The sequence below is a fragment of the Phyllobates terribilis genome, unplaced genomic scaffold (genome assembly GCF_046119375.1).
Source record: "Phyllobates terribilis strain yellow unplaced genomic scaffold, ASM4611937v1 Scaffold_4__5_contigs__length_816908805, whole genome shotgun sequence".
NCBI lineage: Eukaryota > Metazoa > Chordata > Amphibia > Anura > Dendrobatidae > Phyllobates > Phyllobates terribilis.
Genome location: NW_027362764.1, coordinates 741,668,345 through 741,693,906, shown reverse-complemented (window position 1 = coordinate 741,693,906; position 25,562 = coordinate 741,668,345). Strand labels below are relative to the sequence as shown.

General features: G+C 46.5%; 1 protein-coding gene and 1 long non-coding RNA gene across 5 annotated transcripts in view; one reads left to right on the top strand and one right to left on the bottom strand.

Annotated features, from left to right (window-relative positions):
- The window catches only part of LOC141264512 (uncharacterized), a 49,536-nt gene extending 43,604 nt beyond the window's left edge, over window positions 1-5,932 (bottom strand). The window contains exon 1 of the long non-coding RNA XR_012319979.1: window positions 5,884-5,932. This is a non-coding gene — a long non-coding RNA (uncharacterized lncRNA). The remainder of the gene's footprint in view (window positions 1-5,883) is intronic.
- Window positions 1-25,562, top strand: part of SAMD12 (sterile alpha motif domain containing 12) — a 1,186,303-nt gene that overhangs the window by 669,667 nt on the left and 491,074 nt on the right. The gene's annotated exons all lie outside the window — the stretch shown is intronic.

Sequence of the window (25,562 nt, the reverse complement as noted above, 5' to 3'; positions counted from 1 at the left end):
TGGTGGAGTCACTGTGTACATACATTACATTACTGATCCTGTACTGATCCTGAGTTACATCCTGTATTATACTCCAGAGCTGCACTCACTATTCTGCTGGAGTCACTGTACATACATTACATTACTTATCCTGTACTGATCCTGAGTTACATCCTGTATTATACCCCAGAGCTGCACTCACTATTCTGCTGGTGCAGTCACTGTGTACATACATTACATTACTGATCCTGTACTGATCCTGAGTTACATCCTGTATTATACTCCAGAGCTGCACTCACTATTCTGCTGGTGCAGTCACTGTGTACATACATTACATTACTTATCCTGTACTGATCCTGAGTTACATCCTGTAGATTTTTTATTATAAAAATGAAAAACATAACAATAATAATAACCAGAAAATAAACAATGTAATGAACTGGTCTAGCCGCTCCCTCTCTCCTCACACACATATTATACATATGTACACAATAATAAGAACTTACACTACAGACTTCTGGTCCGGTTACCAAAGAAAATAATAACCACAAACAATAAATAAACATAAACAAAATAAACAATAGCTGACAAATATATACAAACTTTTTTTTTTTTTTTTAATTAATATAAAATAAATTCTAACTATACAAATATATACAAGACAAAACAAAACACCCCACACTCAAGCCCACCATTCCCAACCCCCGCACTGACCTGAGAGCTGGCCCTGCGTCTCATGCCTCAGTGTTAGAACCCTCCTGTTAGTTTTTTCTATTTTGCTGGTCACATGACTTTTTGCCTATATAATCCAGCTCCGCCCTCCTGGCCTTGCTGGACATCAGTGTTACATTTACTCTTAAGCTAGCCAGGTGCTTTGTACCTTACTCTGTAGTTTGCTTGGTCTTTGACCACTTGTACTTTTGTTTGTTTGTTTGTCTTTTCTTTGCTACAATTTCTGCTAGGAGGTGTCCAACTATATCCCAGTCCTTAGTTCTTGTAGGGACCCCTCCCTTATATCTATAGGTCTGTGTTCAGACTAGCCGAGGACTTAGGCGGGTCTGTTCACAAGGAACAGGTCCCCCGCTGCATCGTAGGGAATCAGCTTAGTCCTATTGTAGGGACAGTTTTCCTATCTTTCCTTAGTGTTTGTAGCAGTTCATAACACTCAGTCCATGTCCAACATCCATAGGCCAGATCAGGCAGTGCCAGTTTTTCACTCAAATAACCAGTGTCCCTAAAGATGAACCCACCTCCCCCCTTTCCCACCACCCAACCTAACGCCTACACCCAAACCCATATATACAATATATACAGAAACAAACAATACAATAAAAAAAAACAAAAAAACAAAACAATACAATAACCACAACTGACAAAGCCCAAGTTTGGCGCCTGCAGCCCTATATCACTGTCTACTGATCAAAACAAAACAAAAATCTATGGTGTCAGCAGCAGCCCACCACCAGGAGAGGAGATGACCAGACTAGGGCACACTAAAAGAAAAGCCCCTCCAGAGGAGAGCGGCCCTTCGTGTACCCAGTCTCTCATACTCCAGAGAACGCACCTTCACCAGGTCACCGAGTATGGTCCTAAACACATCGTCCACTGGGAGGATTTTCCGTTGCGTCGATACTAAGCACCGTGCGTTCCACGTGTGATACCTAACCACTGCGCTAACTAGAAATAAGGTGCAGCGGTCCCGACCACCCAGGTCCCCGAATGCTCCATAGGCCCATTCCGCATAAGAGAGACCGGCCAGCCGGGGCCAGCCAATGGAGGCGCCCACCCTGTTGTACACCTTTGTGTTAAAGGGACAACGAAGCATGAAGTGGTCCATGCTTTCAAGCATGGTACCACAATGCTCCCGAGGACAGTTCCTGTCCTCAGAGCTCCTACACTTCAGATTGTCCCTCACACATAGTTTCCCATGGAAGCAGCGCCAAGCCAAGTCCCAAAACTTCGAGGGGATCCTGATAGAATTCAAAAGATGCAGACCTACCCCAAGATCCCGACTTGGGCAATCCCTGAGCGCCAGAGGCCTCTGAAAATGGGTCAACAGAACCCTTTTGTCAAGGAGCTTCCTTGGCAGAGTCCTGACCTCCCACATTCCCAGACCCCACCGGCGAATTACCTTCAGAACCATGGTAGCGTAAGCCGGGAGATGTCCATGCGGTGTGCGTAGATCCTTCACTTGCCCTCCTGTCTCCCATTCCTGGAAGAAAGGCTGTAACCATCCCCTACAGGAGAATACCCACGGAGGAGCCCTCTCTTTCCAGAGGTTTGCAATATTGATCTTGATGAAGGTATTCACAAGGAATACCACAGGGTTGACCATACCCAACCCTCCTAGTCTCCTCGTACGGTAAGTAACCTCCCTCTTGACCAGGTTCAGTTAATTCCCCCATAATAGTTGGAAGAACAAACTGTAGACCCGAGTCCAGAGAGGCTCGGGCAAGATGCACACACTGCCCAGATAGATTAGCAAAGGGAGCAGGTAAGTTTTGATCAGGTTTACCCTTTCCTTTAGGGTCAAAGACCAACCCTTCCATTGGTTCACCTTCTGAGTAATCCCCCTGGCCAAATTCGATGCCAAGAACTTTTGCAGAGACTTTGGGTCCTAGAAGGGTGTCCGGGAGATCAAAACCAGGATCTCCTCCTCCCAACCAGAGACTCTCACACTTATCCCGGATGCCTCCGAGTAGCGATTTACCTCTGACATCAGCCATTCTGCCTCCCCATCAGAGGAAACAAAAACGGTGACGTCATCGGCATATGCCACCACTCTCAGAGTGGCTTCCGGTGCTGCCCGGTCCATCCCGATCCCAGCCAACGGTCCACGCTCCACCCTCCTAAGAAGCGGGTCAATCGCAAACACGTACAGCAGCGGGCTCAAGGGACACCCCTGGCGAACACGACATCCAACCTCAAAAGAGCTGCCAATCCAACCGTTCACAAACGGGAAACTCTCTGCCCCAGCGTACAAGGTCTTAAGCCAATCAACAAACCCCCCCGGCAGGCCATACCTCAGAAGGAAAGACCAGAGGTACTCATGATTAACCCAATCAAACGCTTTTGCCTGGTCCAATGACAGCATGTACCCCTTCCAGTGGCCAGCCCTACCCTGCTCCACCGCCTCTCGGACACAGAGTACAGCACTAATTGTACTGTGGCCCGGAACCGAGCAATGCTGAGCCCCCGAAAGGAGCAGGGGTACAAATTTCACCAGCCGATTAAACAGCACCGTTGCCAAAACCTTCCTGTCTGCATTGAGAAGCACTATGGGGCGCCATTTCTCAATGCAAGATGAATCCTTACCCTTTGACAAGATAATCAGGGCAGACCTCCTCATTGACTTTGGCAGAGTGCCCGAAGAAAGACACTCATTGAATACCTCAGTCATGAGGGGAACAAAGGTGTCCTTAAAGGTCTTATAGAATTCAGATGTTAAGCCATCTGGACCGAGAGATTTCTTTAGGGCAAGCCCTTCAATCGTCAACTTAACTTCCTCTTCCCTGATCATCTCTGTCAAAACCCAAAGAGAGAGGTCTATCCCTGGTTCAGGGACAGCTTCAGTCAGAAAAGCCAACATCTCATCCCAATCCAGATCCCTCTTCCCCAAGAGGTGTGAGTAGAAGGATCTTGACAACCTCCAGGATCCCTGATCTGGATCTATTCAGAGAACCCGCAGTGTCAAACAGTCCTGTAACAACTTTACTATTTACTGACATCTTCCAGTTTCTGTAAGGGTCGGGGGAGCGGTACTTCCCTTAATCCCTGTCAAAAACCAAAGATGTGTGTCTATCATATTGACACCTCATTAGCAAAGATTTCACTCTGAAGATCTCCTCGCTGCTACCTCCAGTTGAGACAAGATGCTCGAGTTTCCTTCTCAGGCCTTGATACGGGCGGTACCTGTCCAGACTACTGAGGCTCGAGAGCTGGCGGAAGAATGTTGCCACCCTTTTTTTGAACCGCTCCCACTACTGAAGAAAATCCTCAAAGGACTGTCTTATCTCCGCTTCTTCCAAGAGAGACCAATTGAGTCTCTAAAAGCCTCTTCCCATCCGGGGGGTCTCTGTAGCATTCAGAGAAAACAAAATCAAACAGTGATCGGAGAACTCCACCTCAACAACAGACACTGCTGAAGAGATGGCTTCCTCATTTAAATAAAACCTGTCTATCCTGGACCTACAGTTACCTCTATGGTAGGTGAACCCCTCGTGGCCTGGGGTGTGCCAGATGTGGACATCCACCAGACAAGCCTCACTAGCTAAATTATTAAGGGCGACGCTATCATAAGTCAGCTTGTCTCTGGAACCTCCTCTATCCCGGGGCCTCATGACAGTGTTGAAGTCCCCTCCAAAGACGACCTGCCGACTCATAAAAAGGTAGGGCTTGATCCTCATAAAGAGACATTTCCGGTCCCACTTACATTGAGGACCATAGATGTTAATGAGCCGAAGCTCCTGTCCCTTCATGAGGACATCTAATATCAGGCACCTCCCCATTTCTAACTCAATAACCCATCGGCATTCTACCGGTGCGGTAAAAAGGACTGCCACTCCGCTTTATGGCTCAGCCGCAAGAGACCAATAGGAGGGCCCGAGTCTCCACTCCCTCTTAGCCTCTTAGCCTTATACACCTCTGCCATGTTTGGCAGCCTGGTCTCTTACAAAAAGAAAATGTCAGCTTCAACCCGGCTGAGAAAATCAAAGGCCGCAAATCTGGCCATATTTGACTTAATGCTGGCGTCATTAATGGACGCCAGCGTCAATGGAGTGGGTACCGCCAGCATTGGTGATTGAGTTAGATGGCTTTCTTCTTCCCACTCCCCTTATCCTCTGCTTCAGACGAGGAATCTTTCCCCCTCTTTAATGATACAGAGGTGTCCATTCCCACATTTTTCCTTCTTTTTCCGTCCTCGTCTCCGGACTCTGGGTCAGTCCCTCCTTCCAAGGACCTTGCATCCCCTGGAGATGAAAGAGACTTGGCGCCACCTGTAAGCTCCACTGACGCCTCCTCAGAGGAAGAGATGTTCTCAAGGGCTTGGAATCCTGCTACAGGGAGGTCCTGGTGATATTCACATGACCCCTTGTGAAGGCTTGGAGCAAGTGCAGTTCTTACTTCCTCTCTGGTGCTAAGAGGACATGTGCATCATCTCTCTGAAGTCGACTCAAGCTAAGCTTCTTCCCCCATGTCTGTCTCCCCTTGCTGTCTTTAGTTGTCAGTGGGGATCCACTAGCGCTCATCTCCCCTTCCCTATCCAGGGCCAAGCGCTAGGGAAATACAGGGTTATGTTCCTGTGTGGTGATTGGTGAGGAACCAATATAGGTGAGACAGGATGATTGCAGATCAGCCTAGGAGGACTCCACTTCCCCCTTTCTCTAGTGTCTGGGCTCCCTTCCCCTCATCCCTTCATGTCGCACTTCGTCTTTCCTACACTGTGCATGACAGGAAGAGATGGATGGATGGAGGAAGAAAGGGATGGATGGAGGAAGGGAAGAAGTAACGGTTGTAGGGATGGATGGATGGCGGAAGTGAAAGATGGATGGAAGGAGGAAGGGAGGGATGGATGGAAGATGGGATGGCTGGACGTAGGAAGGGAGAGATAGACTGAGGAAGAGAGGGATGGATGGAGGAAGAGAAAAAGGAACAGTTGGAGGTATGGAAGGATGGCAGAAGGGAGGGATGAATTAATAAAGTTAGGCAAGAAGGAAGGTCATTAGAATAGGAAGAAGTGAAGAAAAGAAAGAAAGTTTGGAGGGATGAATAAAGGGAGGGAGGAAGAAAGGCCATGAGGAAGGAAGGAAGGTAGTTCATTAGTATGGGATATTTACATGACTCCTGTCAATCCTGCACACGTCTCAATAGGTGTGTAGTCGTAACGTCATGGGTACTGCTTACCTCTGATGTGTAAGTGAGCGGTTCTGGAAAGTGAATAACTCCTTTAATAACAGTTTGCAATCACAAGCAGCATATAAGTACAATCACATCACCCCTTGTACGCACTGTAAATATATGCGGGCGACTCAGCGATGTAATTGGTTTCCAGAATAAAGCCCGTTGTGTTCTTGCATCGAGCTCCTTTTATAAATAATGCCGTATTGTGCACTGGCTTCTGCTCGCTACCATCTAAAATGATTGCTAATTGCTGACGGGAGCTCAAAGAAAGAAAATGACTTTGCCATAAGAAAACAATTGTTACAGATTAGTCTGGTAGATTGGATCTAAAAGTTGTACATTATAACCAAATGTTTCAGAATTTGCAAATAAAGTAATCATTTCAATGGCGGTAACAATGTGGTGGCGTCAGGGGAAAGACGTGGGATTCATTTTTCAATCCTCTCAAGGTGCAATTATAACGTGTGACACTTGAGAAAAGATTTAATCCTGCACCTTCAATTAGTTGTGCATTTTAATAGACACTTAAAGAGGGGCTGTCATCGCTCCTGACATGTCTGTTTCAGTAAATACTTGAATTCCCCATAAAATACCTATTCTGGAGCATCTTTTCACAGAACTTTGTATTGAGCGTTTCCTCTGTTATTCCTCCTGGAAATCATCTGTTTCATCTACTTGATCTAAAACAAAAGAAAAAGTCTTGATGAAAATATCTTAATCTATTGTGTCTACAGCTCCTAAGCAGGTCTACATGTCTCCATGGTGACAGACTACAAACAAACCCTATGTGTAGTCTGATCCTGCAGTCATTTGTAACTTCTTCTTACAGAATCTCCTCCAATCTTACAAGTAATTACAGCTTCATCTTTTTTATGGACACAGGACAAAATACAGTTGGTTTTGCCTGGTGATGCCTTAAAAATATACTCACCAGCTCTTCATAGTCCCCTTGAAGACCTACGAAAAGTTGCGCTCCTGGAGGGTTTCTTATACATCATGCTCCATGATGGAGTTCCAACCTCCAAACACACATAATGAGGAAGGGTAACTGGGCGTGGAAGAGTGTGGTTTGGTCACACAGACACAAAAAAATGTTTAGCTTTTGGCCCCCTTGTAAGAAGTTGACCAGATGCAGCACAGACAAGTCGGAAGTAAACACTGAAACTATTTCACAAATATGCCCGGAATTGTGGTAACTATAGCCATACCTCCGAACTTTTGAAGAACAGAAAGAGGGACAAATTATGCAGCGCGCCGCGGCAAATTTTGGCCACACCCCAATCCACGCCCATTTACCATTTCTTTCTCCCCTGGAAGGAGGAATTGTCAGAGGGGCTCTGGTAATGAGGGGCATTCAGCAGACGCCTGAGACTGCAGAGCGTAAACCGAAATCCGGTACTGTCCGCTGTATCTCGGACGGTTGGGACTTGAAATGAGCGGATGGATTCCGGGGTCTCTGGTCCAGCGTCCAGGTCAGTGCTACCTGGCGGCTGGATAGGAGGCTGTGAATCTCTTAACTTCCGTGGCAGCGCAACGTCATCTGTGCTTCCTGCTCATCTCTAGTTGTGGATTATTTTTTGTCACAGTTGGAGCCACCAGAACTTTCTCATCTTTATGTAGCTTCATTATACGACATCTGACATCTGGTGTCTGTAAGGCCGTGTTCACATGTTCCAGAAAGATTGTGGTTTTTGTTTTCAGCAGATGTCTGCACCAAACTACGAGGAAGTGAAGAAGGATCAAGCTCAACACACCGGGCAATTAATTAAAATTCAACAATCTTTATTGGCAAATCCTTTTAAAAACTTGCAGCTACGTTTTTAAGGTGCTTTTTATAGTACAGAAAAGCTTTGATTTTGCACTTAATGAAGTATCTGCGTTTTTTTTAAGGCTCCACATAGAAGTGTCTGAAGACATTGCCGAACTCTGCGGTAGTGATGAGTGAGCGTGTATTGTTAACCCTAACAAACAGGCAATCCCTGCATGTGTCACAGCTGTCTAACACCCGTGACACATGCAGCCGCGGCAGCTCAAACATAGATGCCAAACACGCCGAAACTACTCGGCGAACACCCGAGCATGTGAAGCGCCCCCTGGACCGTGGGGTACCCGGAGCCGGACCTGTAGATGCTGGGGGTTGTAGTCACCGTGGCGGTGACCCGGTCCGTGACCCAGGTGGTCAATCCATGGGTAGTAGATGTATATAGGGGTTTTATAATGTCCGACTACGCCACCTGTGGAGTGCGGTTAATAGAGACCGCCGCTGCGGAACAGTCCTCTGAAGCCGGTGGTATAGCAGCAAAGGTGGTATAACTCCCCACAGGAAGAGTTAGCTTCAGGGCAGTGTGTGTGGATGATGGTGGTTGTGCAGGGTGTCGCGGTGCAGAAATGACCACAGAGTCCGTATTGTGCAGTCCCAGGGTCTTTACTCGTAGCAATTAGACAGGCCTGGACTGGAGTACTGGCTAGAGATGAGAGTCTAGTCAGTCTGGGAGCAAGCATAGAGTCCTCCTGGACAGGTGGAGTTGTAGGCCTGCAGTGATCACTACTCTCTTTGGCTATTCTGCTCGTAGCTGTGTTGTAGCACACGTCCCTGAGTGTAATGTGCTGTGCTCACCCGTATGGCTGGCAGCTCGGGCCTTGTGGATGCCTCGCTCCTCCTTAGCGGTACTGGTCCCTTGGTGCTGCAGAGCCTCCGGGCGTCTGATGGGGCCAGGAGACCTGCAATCTCCTGCCCTGCGGTATCTGCTGCTGGGCCTGAAGGGTCGCACAGCCTCGGACTCCGGTATCCGGTTCCTTGAGCAGTCCAGCTAGGACGAGCTATCTCCAGTTCCAGTCCCCAGCTCCTCTCTCTTCAGTGTCCTAAACTCAACTCCCTACCATTGACTAAACTAACCCCGCCCCCAGATACCAGTTGCCAAGGGGAGGACTCCCCTTGCTGGCCTGGAGCCAGGAAAGTGTTGCATGCATAGTGTACCTGACCAGGAAAAGCCTGCTTGCCTCCAGACATGGCATTACCTCTTTTAAGGGAGGCAATACCACTGTGGCAACCAGACCCTCTGGGGTGCCACACATGCTTGCCAAAAGAGTTAACAATACATGCTCTCCCATCACTACTCTGCGGTTTTGGAGCATTTTCTCTCTATAGGCTTATTCTGAAAAAAACGCATGAAGAAAAAAAACGCTGCTGCATTTTTAAGCGCAGAATCAAAGCTTTTCTGTACTTTTAAAAAGAGTTAAAAACTCTGCTTCACATCTTCCCCAAAATCGCATCAAATAAGCAGGAAAACGCATAAAAGAAACACAGCAAACACCAATAATCAGAGGAGATTGTTACTACGTCGTCTGGTGCGAACACCTGCAGAAAAATGCCGCAGAGAGAACGCAGCATTTACTCTACCTGTGAACGCGGCCTCAGCATTGCCGTGTTATTACATTTTTTATGGGTTTAATAAAGAAAAAATATCAACCACGCCATTTTTTTTTACGTCATTTACCGATCCCCGTAAATAATCTGATCGCTGTGTTCTGCGGGTTGTTACGATTACAGGGACACCAAATATGTCCATGTTATCTGCCGATTTGTGATGTTCATTATTTTTTACAAAACTCATTAAAAATGACAATATTTATTTCATTATCAAGTTTTTTTCTTTATTATTTTTTAGCAATTTTATAGGCTGAAAAATCTCTTATTCTCCATGTAAAATAAAATTACTAGTGATGAGCGAGCACTAAAATGCTCGGGTACCCGATGCTCGGGTCGAGGACATTGGAATACTCGGGTGCCTGACCCGAGCAACGAGCCCAATGTAAGTCTATGGGAAACTCGAGCATTTTTCAGGCGGCTCCCCCCGGCGGTCTGCAGAGGGCCTAAGAATTGCCCAAATCGATGGGAACAGTGATCAAATGGCATGGGAACAGCATGGGGAAGACCCCTGGAAGCATCTCTGACTCCCAGGTCACTGCTGTCAACAAAGTGGTCAGAGTATTACGCCACTTTTACGGACTAACAATAAAACGTGCAAAAAAGAAATCAAAATGGATTTTCCTGGGAAATATGTTAAGGAACATCCTTTCCAGGGTAATGACTTGTATATAAGGCAAAATAAATAACCAAAAACCAAAATACTCCTCCACTCCTTGGGCTATGTTCACACGTAGCGTTTTTGATGCATTTTTGCACTTTTGCATTGCTTTCAACCAAGACAAATGCATTCACCAGGAAATGTCATTTTAACATTTTACAACCTTATCTGGCCATGTGGTGTGTGAGATATCATCAGACACATGCATACAGTGCTGAAAACTCATGGGAACAGCATGGGGAAGACTAGAAGCATCTCTGACTCCCAGGTCACTGCCTAAAAGTGTGCCCATCATAAGTGATCCTTGGCGCATGCGAAGATGCCTCCCGCCATGCACCTGTCATTGCAGACTTGCAACAATCACCGTCCATGTCCTTGTCCCAGTGCAGCGTTCAGTTGTCCCTACCCCATTCCTTGGAATGCAAGTGCAAATATGCAGGCAGCCACCCACCCACAGGCTGCAATACTATAGTGCCAAATTTTTGACAGCTGCTTGCACTTGAAATGTGGCCTTTTAGGCTCGTGGAGGCGGAAGCTTTTCACAACCTCATGCCGGCGGCGACCGAGTGTCCTTACTCGGTCCCCAGCCGCCACTATATTTCCCGGTATCGCCTCCGCCTTCCACAAGCACGGGTTCCACAACATTACCCGTGCCCTCCCCAGTGCACTTACTGGGAAGGACTGCCTAACCACAAACATGTGGATAGGTGAATGTGGCCAGGGACGGTACGGAGCCAGTCCACAACTTTTTTTGCTAAGAGTTGTATTTAGCTCGGTGAAAGGAGACTGGCATAGAGGGAATCTGTATGTACCCTGCGTGTCATTTCTCGCAGGAAGTCCTGTAATTGAGCTTGTTGCAGAAGCAATGGCAGCCCGTCCAACATCAACTCGCACTTGTCGGTGGTGCTTTGACACACACACATCTTTCTTTGCACATTTAATTTCTTGAATACAGAATTGGACAATGGCCTGATCTGTAATGCGTTTTGAGAAATAACATGCATAAGCATGGCCGATCCACATTAAAAAAGCAGCCATAGAGTATCCGGGAACCTTCCCCCACACTTTTCTTAGCCAGGGCTGCGTTTCGGCAGGGTTGGACGGGCCCACCAGAGAACCGGAGACTCCTCCGGCGGGCCCTGGCTTCTCCTTCAGGAGAGTTCATAGTGCCAAGGTGAGGCCATGATGATGATAGAGGCCACCATCTGCTTAGTTTTCTGTTACTTGGAATGCAAGTGCTAGTATGCAGCCAGCCACCCACCCACAGGCCGCAACACTAAACTGCCAGATTTCTGGGCAGCTCTTTGCACTTGAAATATGGCCTTTTAAGCTTGTGGAGGCGGAAGCTTTTCACAAGCTCATGCTGGCGGCGGCCGGGTGTCCATACTCGGTCTCCAGCCGCCACTATATTTCTTGGTATCGCCTCCGCCTTTCACAAGCACGGGTCCCACAACATTACCCGTGCCCTCCCCAGTGCACTTACTGGGAAGGACCGCCTAACCACAAACACGTGGACAGGTGAATGTGGCCAGGGACGGTACGGAGCTAGTCCACAACTTTTTTTGCTGAGAGTTGTATATAGCTCGGTGAAAGGACTGGCATAGAGGGAAACCGTATCTACCCTGCGTGATATTTCTCCCAGGAAGTCCTCTAAAGCTGCTTGCACTTCAAATGTGGCCTGAACATTACTGCTGGTACTTTTCTGCGGGAATTTGCTTGCCTCCTACCAGCCTGGAATATTTCCAGCAAACTATGGTACGACGCCATGGTATTAGCACTGCCCCCAGTACCAGTAGCGAAGCACTGCAGCACTGCCTTGGCTAAGCGGCAACAGGCTGTGCTGAAGATATCATGCTTAATGCTTAATTGACAAACTGCCCAGCGCTGCAGAGTTCTTGAAAGCTCTAACACAGCAGCCTGATCTGTGGCTCTCACCGCTGAACATACAGCCAGTCGTGTGTGACAATGGGCGGAACCTGGTGATGGAGAAATGACAGCCGGGGTATATACGATTTCCCTCTATGCCAGTCCTTTAACCGAGCTAAAGAATATGACTGTGGGTGTTGCATCATGGACCACGGTCACCCTGGTGATATGGTGGTGGAGGATGAGGAGAAGGAGGAGGACAAGAGCAAATAGCCAAAATCAGGAAGCGTATACCCATGTGTGGGTGTGAAAAGGTGCATGGGAATACACCTCCCAAGAAAAGACACTGGATTTGAGTTTATGTTATGCTGCTATCATTCTGTGGTGTTGAGAAGTCTGGTCCGATCCAGCCCTTCTTCATTTTTATAAGAGTCAGCCTGTCAGCATTTTCAGTTGACAGGCGGATGCACTTATCAGTTATAATTCCACCAGCGGCACTAAAAACCCGCTCTGATAAAACACTGGCGGCAGGGCAGGCCAGGACCTCCAAGGCATAGAGAGTAAGACAATTCCACGTATCCAGCTTGGATACCTAATAATTATAAGGCACAAAGGAATCACGGAGGACGTTGGTACGGTCGGCAAGGTACTCCCTCAGCATCTTCCCAAACTTTGCACTCCTTGTGAGAGTACCCCGTGCCTCAGGGCCTGTGCGATGGGAGAGGCTGAGAAAACTTTCCCAGAACTTTGACAGTGTTCCGCTGCCTCTGCAGGATTGAAGTTGTGTCTCTCTCACTTGTACTCCTTGGTTATCCAACGAAATGTGCCCTCTTCCGCCAGCGTTTTCAGATGGGAATTTTTTTAATAGTTCCGCAACAAGGGCCTTCTGGTACTGCCCCATTTTTGTACACCTGTCCGCCTCAGGAATAAGAGATATAAAGTTCTCCTTGTAGCGTGGGTCTAGAAGTGTCACCAACCAGTAATGACTGTCACTCAAAATTTTGAGAACGCGAATTTTGGGAAAGGCAGCGTAACATAAACTCAGCCATGCGTGCCAGACTACTAACAGGCAAGACTTCCGTGTCCTCACCAAGAGGATGACTGACCATGCTCTCCTCCTCATCCTCCTCCTCTCTGTCCTCTGGCCATCCACACTGAACAGACAGTATGACAGCTGTGCAGGTAGTACCGTCTATAGAGCAAGAAAATAGCTCCTGTCCTTCCTCCTCCTCCTCCTCTTCCTCATTGTCACCCAATCCACGTTGGGATAAGATGCGGCTTGGCTGTGTGTAATCACCCTGCATGGTTCCTTGCTCCATCTCATCGTGCTCCACCTGCAATGCATCCTCTTTGATTGTGAGCAGAGAGCGTGTCAGAAGACAGAGAAGCGGGATGGTGACGCTAATTATGGCGTCATCGCCGCTCACCATCTTGGTGGAGTCCTCAAAGTTTTGGAGGATGGTCTGAGATCCATGTCCACTCCTGAGGTCTTATGTGTGGAGTCTGAACTGAATACTGATGGCCTTGTTGATGCTGGTGCTCAACAACTGCCCTCTTCTGCTCACAAATCCTTCCCAACATCTGCAGTGTAGAGTTCCAACGCGTGGGGACATCACACACCAGTCTGTGAGCCGGAAGCTGAAAACGCTGCTGAAACATTGCAAGGGCGGAGGAAGCTGTAGCTGACTTTCTAAAATGGGCACACAGGCGGCGTACTTTAACAAGTAGATCCGGCAGCTCCGGGTAGGATTTGAGAAACCGCCGAACCACGAGGTTAAGCACATGGGCCAGGCATGGTACGTGTGTGAGCTCGCCTCACCTCAGAGCCGCCACCTGGTTCCGGCCATTGTCACACACGACCCTGCCTGGCTGTAGGTTCAGCGGTGTGACCCACAGATCTGCCTGCTCTTTCAGAGCTGTCCACAACTCTTCAGCATTGTGCGGTTTTTCACCTAATCATATTAGCTTCAGCACAGCCTGTTGCCGCTTGGCGGAGGTGGCTGAGGAGGATGAGGTGCAGGAGCTATAGGGGGGGGGGCAACCCTGATTGACCTAGGGCCCGCAATCCTTGGCGTCGGGAGGACGTGTTCCGTCCCAAGGTCCGACTGGGTCCCGACTTCCACTATGTTAACCCAGTGTGCCGTCAGCGAGATGTACCGTCCCTGCCCACAAGCACTTGTCCACGTGTCTGTGGTTAGGTGGACGTTACTGGTAACTGCGTTGTTGAGAGCATAGCTAATGTTTTGGGACACGTGCTTTTGTAATGCGGGGACGGCATACCGGGAGAAATAGTGGCGGCTTGGGACCGAGTACCGAGTGACGGCTGCCCCCATCAGGTTGCGGAATGCTTCCGTCTCCACGAGCCTAAAAAGCAACATTTCGAGCGCAAGCAGTCGTGAAATGTGAGAATTTAGTAGTGTGGCCTGTGGGGTGATGGCTGCATATTTGCGCTTGCGTTCCAAGGACTTGGGTATGGACAACTGAACGCTGCGCTGGGACAAGGATATGGACATGCTTCCTGATGCTGCTACTTGAGAATGTGCAATGACAGGTGCAGGGCAGGAGGCATCTTCGCATGCACCATGGACAGGGGATTGGCTTGTATGCATAATAGCGGAAGAAGCAATCGTGCCACCCGCAGACACTGTTCCTGGACCCTGGGGTTCGGCCCTCAAAGTCGGGTGCTTTGCTGCCATGTGCCTGATCATGCTGGTGGTGGTCAGGCTGGTCATTTGCCACCCCAGCTGATGCTGGCCTGGCAGGTGGTGCAAATGGCCTTTTTGGGGTTATTGGCAGAGTCTTTAAAAAACAACCAGACTCGGGAAGACCTAACAGTTGTACTGGCAACTTCCTTCGTGTTGGTGTTACGGGGAACGGTTGCCTGCCTTCTGTCTGCAGCCACCACATTGCTTCTTCCTACCTGTTGGGGTGCTCTGCCTCCCTCCCCCTGTGTGCTGCTGTCCTCGCTCTGCATGTCCTCCTGCCAAGTTGGGTCAGTGTCTATATCATTCACCTCCTCATCTTCCACTTCCTCACCCTAGTCCTCCTCCTGACTTTCTGGCAATTGTGTCCACCTCTTGTGACACTTTCCCACCGTCGCCTTCATGTGACCGTGGCTGCTCAAATATTTGGGCATTCCTACATGGGATCTCCTCTTGCACCTCTTCAAGTGGACCGGGTGAGAGGCCCGAATCTATAAATGGAAAAGTGAACAGCTCTTCAGAGTGTCCAAGTGTGGGATCAGTTGTATCTGTGTACTCGGCATGGTGGGAGGAAGAAGGATCAGGGTGAGGAACATGCAGTCCAGACTCACGGCTACTGAGACTTGACCGTGTGGAAGACAGGGTGGTGGTGGTGGTCGTTAAGTGACCTAAAGCATTATCCGCTATCCAACCAACAACCTTTTGACACTGCTCTGGGTTCCATAGTGGTGTTCTGCGGTCCCCTAGAAATTGGGACAGGAAGGTCAGGCGAGAAGATATGGGTGTTTGTTGTGACACAATTTCGGCTTGCCCACGGCCTTGTCCTCGGCCTCTGCATGCACTATTACCATCACGTTCAGTTCCCCGTCCCTTGCCACGTGCCTTGCCCATTTTAAATGGAGGACAGTATCTTCCACGCTCACTACAAATGGAGCGAACTTATATGTGATCCGTGTGACGGAGAAAACAGAGTTTTAAATACCTGGCCTGTAGGTAAGTAGTTTGAACAGCAAACTGCTGTGAATTGCTTCACTGACACACTGAAAGAAATTTTTAATGGAGGCCAGAAATGGCAGTATTTTCTGACAACGTATATGTGATCCGTTTGACGGAGAAAGCACAGTTTTAAATATCTGGATTTCTGCCACTCTAATATGGAAAGGACCTGGCTGTATTCTGCAGTGCCAACAAGCAAATGGCGCAGAAAAAATGGTGTTCTCTGGATTGCTTTTTAAGCAAATAATGAGGATTAAGATCCAAAGAAAAGTATTCCTGGCCCCTGAGCCTTTGTATAGAAATATCTAACAGCAGCAGAAGGCAGAATTGGAATGGAGCCTCTTGTGCTATATGCACTGCAGTCTGCTATATACACTGCCTGCCTATATACACTGCCTGCCTGATATCTCTGCAGATGGATTAGTCCTCAGAAGGACTGTTTGTTAAGATGGATATGTGTAATTTACAGTTTTTCTCCCTACACTACCTAATACACAATCAAATCTCTCCCTAATGCAGCAGCAGCTCTCCCTACACTGTCTGATCCAGAGTGACTGTGACGAGCATGGCGGCGCCAGGTCTGAAATAGACCTGATGATGCTGTGCGGCCAGCCAATCACTGTAATGCCCACAACCAACATGGCTACTGCATTACAGTGCATGGCAGTCAATCCCTGCATGTTCATTGGCTCTCTAAAGAGCGCCAAACATGCAGGGAGGGGACCCGAGTTCCCGCCCGAGCAACCTGGAAATACTCGGGGAGCGCCGAGCATCTCGAGCAGTGAGATGCTCGGGCGAGCACCGAGCAGTAGCGAGCATGCTCACTCATCACTAAAGATTACATATATAGCACCCAGTAGTGTATTTAGATCAGTACAAAAAGCCTATAGTCAAAGCCTGCAGTACAGGTCAAGTAGACAGAATTCTACCAATGCTTTCACTAGAGCTGGTGGCTCATCAGGATAAGTGTCTGCTGTGTCAGTAATGTTTTAAGGTTGTGGATTCAAGACCAGGGACTCACAGAAAAAAGTACTTTTTTATAATTGCTCATAAATTTACTACCTTTATTTATAGGACCAAAAAAATCATTTTCTTCAGCTCAGCATACAGGCACCATAAAAATATATTGTTATACACAATGTATTTCTATGGACTTGTATGAGCTGCTTTTGGAATCATTGCCCTATGTTCACCATTGAGAGCTGTAGCTCAGTGGTTTGAGCTGCAGTCTCTGGACATTGAGATCCCAATTCAAGTCCCGGCAGATGAGATCACAAGAAGAGTTGAGTAATATAATTTAATTTATTCACTGACCAGTGAGCGGTCCCGCCCCCCGAGGAGGAGGAGCTACGGAGCAACATCGGAGAGGTGAGTATAAATTGAGCTGTGACGGGACAGTCTCGCAGAATACGGGACAGTTGGGAGCTATGACTATAGCAACGTCAATTAATGCTAAACAGGATAATTACAGCATGAAATATACAATAACACATATACAAGGAATGCTCAGGTTCACTCTAGCTACTTTGGCAGTCTCTGGTTATACATTTTTATAGCTTCTGACAAAGGGGATGATACCAGTACTAGAGAAAGTAACTATAATATCGCTTCTTCTAACACTGGCCCTAGCGGGGGTCTCCTGGTCTTCCCGCTAGGGCACAAGTCCAACTGACAAAGTCTAGCAAGTCTCGCTGGGCCGCCTTTGCTTTAATAGGTCCCTGCCCTATTTGTTGTACTAGCCCATACCACCCCCTGTACTATACATCGGTGCTGAGAGGACTGCCCGGCTCACTCATGCCTCCCGTTCATCACTGAGGGCATTTACAAGATGTCTCTTGTACCTGGTGAGATGAGGGCTCGGCTTCGGCTCTTGACTGGCATAGTTTGGACTCCAGGTCTGGCCCACAATATCAGAACCACCACCCTTATGTGGGGCCCATTATTCTATATGGAGGACTATATGGGGCCCATTATTCTGTAGTGAGGACTATGTGAGGCCATTATACTGTATGGAGGACTATGTGGGGCCCATTATTCTGTATGGAGGACTAGAGGGAGTCCATTATTCTGTATGGATGACTATGTGGGGCCCATTATTCTATATGGAGGACTATGTGGGGCCCATTATTCTATATGGAGGACTATGTGCGGCCCATTATACTGTATGGAGGACTATGTGGGGCCCATTATACTGTATGGAGGACTATGTGGGGCCCATTATTCTGTATAGAGAACTATGTGGGGCCTATTATACTGCACTCTGGTTGGCCCGCGACTTTTTCCAAGTTTTTCATTTTGGCCCTCTGTATGTTTGAGTTTGACATCCCTGTGTTAGGTCTAACCTGTTGAGGTGGATTCTATAAACCTTCATCTCGATTTTTTAGCAGCATGGACAGATGACTGTAGTGAGCTGGATGAATTGTTACAATAGAGACTGTGATGAATGGTTGGCAACTGGAGGAGTAGAGTAGTAGATCGCAGGAAACTAGCCAGAAACTCAGAGAAGGGAAACGGGATGAAGCAGAGTTGGAACAAAGTCACACCAGTGAAGATTAGTAGATGTAGCAGAGCCCAGCAACACAGCAGAACAGGATGTTTTCTGTATTGTAGCAGCTAAACACAATGATTTAACAAAGTTGAGAAAGTGAAGAGAAACACTGTGATGTAGCAAAGTCCAGCAATATAGCAGAGTAGAGTATGGCAGATGACGCCCAGTTATATAGCAGAGTCCAGCAATGTAGCAAAGTTGACAGGTGACTTAAGTAATCTAGCAGAGTTCTATCTGTGCTATAGCAGAGTCCAACACTATGCTAATAGAGGCAAGTATACCAGCTAGTTAAATACTTAGGTGGTGTGAGCCTATAAAGTCATAGCAACAGTCGCCCAAAAGTCAATAAAACTGCAAGTTCTACCATTTTTTTATCCTTATTCTCCATAAAGTGAAATTATTCGAAGATCAGCAGAGATTTAAGGAACACAAGTCTGCAAAATACTGCAGAGATGCAACAGTACCGAGTCAATTTACTTTTTTCATCCTCTCAAGAAGTAAATTACTAAATTCTTGTTTTTTTGCTTACTTATATTATGGTTAAAGAAAAACTGCAAAAAAAAAATTGAAAAGAAGCAATGTCTGCGTAAACTCATTGGAGACATTAAAAACACATATTGCTAGGTTGCTAAATATAAAAATTGGTAATGATGCTTAGAAGGAGGCTGGTGATTTTGTTACCTGTTGTATTTGGCCGTCTACGCAAGGATCCTCCTGGGATGTCTGTTTTAGAAAATACTTGGAAATCTTTTCTTAGAACTCTGCATTGTGATATTCTTTTTTTATTCCTCCTGGAAATCTAGGAATAAATTGACAGTTGAGTGTTACTATTGCTCAGTATGGAGGGTCTCTACATAGGGTCTGTCTGATTAGTGGAGTATATTTTTCATTAAGATTATCTTCAGAGCTGGTATAATTTGAGATAAATTTTAAGTGATGGAAAAAATCTATTGCAAAAAATGAACAGACCAGTCAAAGAGAATCTACATCCAATGTGTGCCATTACATTAACAAATCAGAAGTTGGAACTGTAGACAAAGTTTTTGTCACGGGTGTATCAGGTTTGACAGACAGTCGTTCTGGATCTGGCTGTACAAGGTCACTGCGCTTGGCTTTGCAGACACCTTCATCTCTGCAGTGTAGTGGTATCCTTCTCTCACTAGGACTCAGCAGTGATCTCCACCTCCTGCTGCTAATTGACACACCCTTGCTTGATATATAAAAACCCTCAGTGTCTCCAGAGAGTCGCTGGTGATAGAATTATTTTCCTCTCCTCAGGCCTGGAGTACTAGCAGTCGGCTAGTTTCTACTTGGAGGTTCTTGGTGGATTGTTGTTGTCTTCTCTCTGGTGTCTTCTCAAGCTAAGTGTATCCCATTGTCTGTTTTCCTTGTTTGCTTTAGTTGCAGTGGGGGCTGACTAGTGTTCACCCCTCCCCCTCCCTACCTATGGCCTAGCTCTAGGGACAGTTTGAGATAGCGTATTCTGCTTGGCGATAAGTGCAGAACCTATTTAGGGACGGTATGGGAATCATGGTGTTGTAAGAACTGCCTAGGGGTCTCCACTCTCCCTTTCCCTAGTTGTTGGGCTCCCCCCCCTTTTCCCATTGTTGTACACCTGGTCCTCCCCTTAACTAGCGTGACAGCTTTGCAACTATATTTCTTTTACTAAGGGCGGGGGCAAACTATTGTTTTTTTCTACATCTAAGAAAATCGTTTCCATTATTCTAATCACACACTGATCAGTGTGGAGGGAAAATAAAAAGTTTCTCCACCTTCTCCATTTTGTCAGTCTGCACTCGGATGTCATCCATAGACTTACGTTGCCTATTTTAATCAGACACTCAGATCAAAATCAGACATGTCACCCAGTTTTTCCTCGAACCACTCAGTCTGAATTAAAAATCAGATATGTGCACAGCCCCATGCCTTCCGAGGGCGGTCCAATTTTTTTCCACTGACCTATAGTGTTGAATGGGCGAATGCCTTCTGATTCTCAGAGGCAAATCATGCCCTCTGCAATTTTTTTCCTTTGATCATAGAATATCATGGTCTGAATTTTATGGCATCCAAGTACGGTCGTCTCCACCGGCCCATACAGAGATATGTCTATGTTATGGCCAACATTTTTCCAATAATGACAACAGGAAGTGTGACTGATGCCATATTACTTGTCACCTTTTAATTAGCTTTTCAACAAGGTACTCAGGCTATGTTCACATGGAATTTTTTGAGGCGATCGAAAGCAGAAATTGCTTCAGGAAAGATTGCTTTTTCAGGAAGAGTTCCGGAAGAGTTTATTTTTGAAATGTTTTGATCTGCAGACTTTTGATTGGCAGTGTCTTGTTTGGAGCTCATTCTATCAGGATCCGCTACAGAGAAGTGACATGTTTTTTTTTTCACCATCATATTTTAAAACCTCTACAAGAACAAAAATGCAAAAAAAAACTATTTCCCATAGAAATGAATAAGAAGAGTTTTCCAAGCATTTTTAACAGTTTTTGTAGGAAGATTTTGGAACCAATCCACTTCAAAAAATGTACTAAAAAAATGAATGTGAACATAGCTTTATCTGTTCCCTAGTTAGCATCATCAGCGCTGAATTTCAAACCACCAAGGTTGCTACTTTCAATAGGTGGCACTAGAGTTCTAGTTCTCTTCCTCTCTGAAGAGACAATTTGCATATTTTGCATGCCAAGTGTTAGAACTCTCCTGTTAGGTTTTTTCTATCTTGCTGGTCACATGACCTTTTTTGCCTATTTAATCCTGCTCCGCCCTCCTGGCCTTGCTGGACTTCATTGTAATTTCTACTCTTAAGTTAGCCTGGTGCTTAGTTACATTTCTCAGTCAGTTTAGCTAGGTCTTCGGACCTTTATGTTCTATGTTGTGTGTTTGTCTTTTACTGCTACAATTTCTGCTAGGGGGTGTCCAACTTAATCCCAGTCTCTAGTTCTTGTAGGGATCCCTCCCTTGCATCTATAGGTCTTCGTACAGACTAGCCGAGGACTTTAGCGGGTCTGATCGCAGGATCAGGTTCCCCGTTACATCGTAGGGATCTAGCTTAGTTCTATTGTAGGGACAGATCTCCTTTCTTTCCTTAGTGCTTGTAGCAGATCATAACAGTAAGTCCAGCCCAAAAATATCTCTATGGAAAGACCTCCAGTTTCCATCATGGTGTCGGTTCATGATTTGGCTCAACGCCTGCAGGGACTCTCTCTGGAGGTGGCCGAGCTCCAACAACACGTGAGTAGCTGTTCTGGAGCACATTTTGTGGAGCCAAAGGTACGTTTGCCTGATTTATTTTTTGGTGATCAACAAGAATTTTTTTCCTTTAAAAATGCTTGTTTGTTGTATTTTCGTTTGAGACCCAGATCCTCTGGTGATGAATCACAGCGCATAGGGTTCATAATGTCACTTTTGCGCAAAGAACCTCAGGGATGGGCCTTTTCTCTCCAACCTAGTGATCCATGCTTTAGATCAGTGGATAGTTTTTTTTTCGGCTTTGGGTTTGTTGTATGATGATCCTGATCGTGTCTCATCAGCTGAGACTGAATTCAGACGTTTGAGGCAGGGATCAGGTAATGTGGAAAAATATTGTTCTCACTTCCGTCGGTGGTCTGCCCAGGTGGGGTGGAACGATTCAGCTTTGCTTCTTGCGGGGCTAGGTGAAAGGGTGAAGGATTTGCTGATTGCTTATCTCACACCTGGAAACTTGCAGGAGGCAATGCAATTAGCTATACAGGTGGACAGGAGACTGCGTCCAAGGGTTAATGAAAGTAAATCCTCTGCCATGTCAGCTCCGAGTCTTGAGAGGGTCTGTACTGACATTGGAGAGCCGATGGAGATTGGTGCGATGGCACTCTGCTCTCAGGAAAAAGACCGCAGGTCTTCTGAAGGTTTGTGCTTTTATTGCGGGAAATCTGACCATTTTATTAAGAACTGTGTGTTTCCTATGAACAAAGAGAAAAAAAAAGAGGTCAGTTACGCCCGTATAGCCTGTTTAAATACTAAGGGGGTATTTCTTTCTGCTACTACTGTTGCTCAGGAAGAAGTAATTGAATTTCGGGTATTTGTGGATTGTGGTTCTACTCTGAATGTGATTGATGGGGGATTCTTGGAAAAACTTAAATTAAAACCCAAACCTTTGTCATCCCCTATTGCTGTGGTTTCTGTCGATGGCTCCCCCTTGAAGAGTGTTACTCACAAGGTCTGTGAATTTCCCCTCACTATTAATGGTATTCACCAAGAAAATTTGGATTTGGTAGTATTAAATAATTTGCCTTCTCCAGTAGTTTTGGGGTTACCCTTGTTAAAATTGCACAATCCTGTACTGGATTGGTCTACCAATGAAATTAAGTCCTGGAGCCCTAAGTGTTATGACAAGTGTTGTAACGGGCGCATTGCTGCTGTGGATAAAGGGGAATTACCTGTACCTATTCAGGATTTTTGGAGAGTTTTTTCTGAGGAGTCACAAATTTTGCCTCCCCATAGAGACTATGATTGTACAATTGAATTTGTCCCTGGAGCGACTCTTCCTAAAAGTCGTTTATTTAATCTTACTATTCCTGAGAGAAAGGCTTTGGAGGAATACATACAGACAAGCTGGGCCGCCGGTCACATTAGGCCTTCCAAGTCTCCTGTGGCTGTTGGATTTTTTTTTGTTAAAAAAAAGGACGGCGGTTTACGTCCTTGTCTGGATTTTCGTGAGATTAATAAAATTACTGTACGCAATCCTTACCCCCTGCCATTGATTCCTGATTTGTTTAACCAGTTAGTGGGGGCCAAGTGGTTCTCTAAAATTGATCTCCGGGGGGCATACAATTTGTTGCGCATGAAGGAGGGTGATGAATGGAAGACTGCTTTTAACACTCCTGTGGGTCATTTTGAGAATCTGGTTATGCCTTTTGGTCTTACCAATGCTCCAGCATTTTTTCAGAATCTTATTAATGACATCCTTAGACCTTTGATCGGCAAAAATGTGGTTGTGTATTTGGATGACATTTTGATTTATTCACCGGATCTGGAGTCTCATTGGCGGAGCGTACGTGAGGTATTACAGTTATTAATGGACAATTCGCTTTTTGCTAAGCTGGAGAAATGTGAGTTCGCTGTACAGAGAATTAGTTTTTTGGGCTACATTATCTCCAGCGAGGGCTTTGAGATGGACCCGGTGAAAGTTCAAGCTGTGCAGGAATGGCCTAGGCCTATTGGTTTGAAATCGATACAGAGGTTTTTGGGTTTCGCCAATTATTACAGAAAATTCATTAAAAATTTTTCTATTATTGTCAAACCACTGACCGATCTCACGAGGAGAGGTGCTAATGAGGTCCAGTGGACTACTGAGGCCATTGAAGCTTTTGTGTTTCTAAAGGAGAGGTTCAGCTCTACTCCCATCCTTATGCAGCCTGATGTGACTAAGCCGTTTTTGGTTGAGGTTGATGCTTCTTCGGTGGGGGTCGGTGCGGTGTTGTCTCAGAAAAACAAGGATGGAGTACATCCATGTGCTTTTTTTTCAAAAAAATTTTCTGAGACTGAACTTAATTACGATATTGGTAATCGGGAATTGCTGGCTATTAAACTCGCATTTGAACACTGGCGTCATCTCTTGGAAGGTGCTGAATTTCCCATTCAGGTTTTCATTGATCATAAAAATCTGATCTATCTTGATACTGCCAAGCGCTTGAATGCCCGTCAGGCTAGGTGGGCACTTTTTTTCTCGCGGTTTAATTTTTCCGTTACTTACATCCCGGGTACCAAGAATGTTAAAGCTGATGCTTTGTCTCGCAGCTTTTCTCCCATGGTCGGTGCTGAGGAGGAGGGGAGCATTTTACAAGAAGGTGTTGTGATTGCTGCATTGGACTCCGTTTTGGAAGATGAGATTCTTAAAGCACAGGAGAATGCCCCATCTAACACTCCCCATGGGAGGTTGTTTGTGCCTAGGACCTTTAGGAGAGATTTGTTTGTTGAGTGTCATGAGTCTCGGTTGGCAGGTCATCCAGGAATTTCTGAGACCAAGAGACTTGTGGGTCGCAGTTTTTGGTGGCCTGGATGGCAGAAGGAAGTCATTAAGTGGGTGCGTCAATGTACGGTGTGTGCTAGATCTAAGTCTTCACATACTCCTGCAGCGGGGTTGCTTTGCCCTCTGGAGGTTCCTAGTGCACCTTGGACACATCTGGCTATGGACTTTATTACTGACCTTCCCCCCTCTGAGGGTTTCACAGTCATCTGGGTGGTCGTGGACCGTTTTAGCAAGATGTGTCACTTGGTTCCTTTCATCAAACTGCCCTGCGCTAAAACACTCGCTAAGGCCTTTGTCAAGGAAATTGTCAGACTACATGGTGTTCCTACTGACATTGTTTCAGATAGGGGACCTCAGTTCGTGGCTCGTTTTTGGCGTGCTTTTTGTGACAGGTTGGGAGTTCATTTGTCGTTTTCATCCGGATATCATCCTGAGTCTAATGGCCAGACAGAAAGGAAGAATCAGGATGTTGAGCAGTTATTGCTTTGTTTTGTGGCAGACAATCAGGAGGGGTGGTCTGAGTTTCTGCCACTTGCTGAGTTTGCTCTTAACAACCATGCATCCTCTTCTGCTGGTTGTTCGCCTTTTTTTTGTTGCTCTGGGAGACATCCGTCTTTTGGGTCATTCTCCAAATTGGTATCGGCTGTGCCTGAGGAGGAGAGTTTTTCCGGTGATTTGGACAGAGTTTGGACGGATGTGCGTGGTAATCTTCAGGAGGCTAACAAAAAATCTAAGAGGTACTTTGATAGGAAACGGCAAGAGGTTTTGTTTTCTATTGGTGACATGGTTTGGTTGTTCTCTAAGAATCTGCGGTTGAGGATTCCTTCTAAAAAATTGGGTCCCAAGTTTGTAGGGCCCTTTAAGGTGCTTCAGGTAGTTAACCAATCTGCTGTTAGGTTGGAGGTTCCTACCTCCTGGAAGATTAATCCGGTGTTTCATGTTTCTCTGTTGAAAAGAGCTTATGTGTCGGATGGAGACGCCTCTGCCACTGTTCCTCCGGTGGTGGAGGACGGGGAATACGAAATTTCCCGCATCCTAAATTCTAGACGGTATAGAGGGAGTTTGCAGTATCTCGTCGCTTGGAAGGGTTTCGGACCCGAGGATAACTCATGGGTGAGGGCGGATGATGTTTCTGCTTCCAGACTTGTCAGAGCGTTTCACAAGAGGTTTCCTGATAAGCCTGGGCCTAGGGGATCCGGAGGATCCTCATAGAAGAGGGGGTACTGTTAGAACTCTCCTGTTAGGTTTTTTCTATCTTGCTGGTCGCATGACCTTTTTTGCCTATTTAATCCTGCTCCGCCCTCCTGGCCTTGCTGGACTTCATTGTAATTTCTACTCTTAAGCTAGCCTGGTGCTTAGTTACCTTTCTCAGTCAGTTTAGCTAGGTCTTCGGACCTTTATGCTCTATGTTGTGTGTTTGTCTTTTACTGCTACAATTTCTGCTAGGAGGTGTCCAACTTAATCCC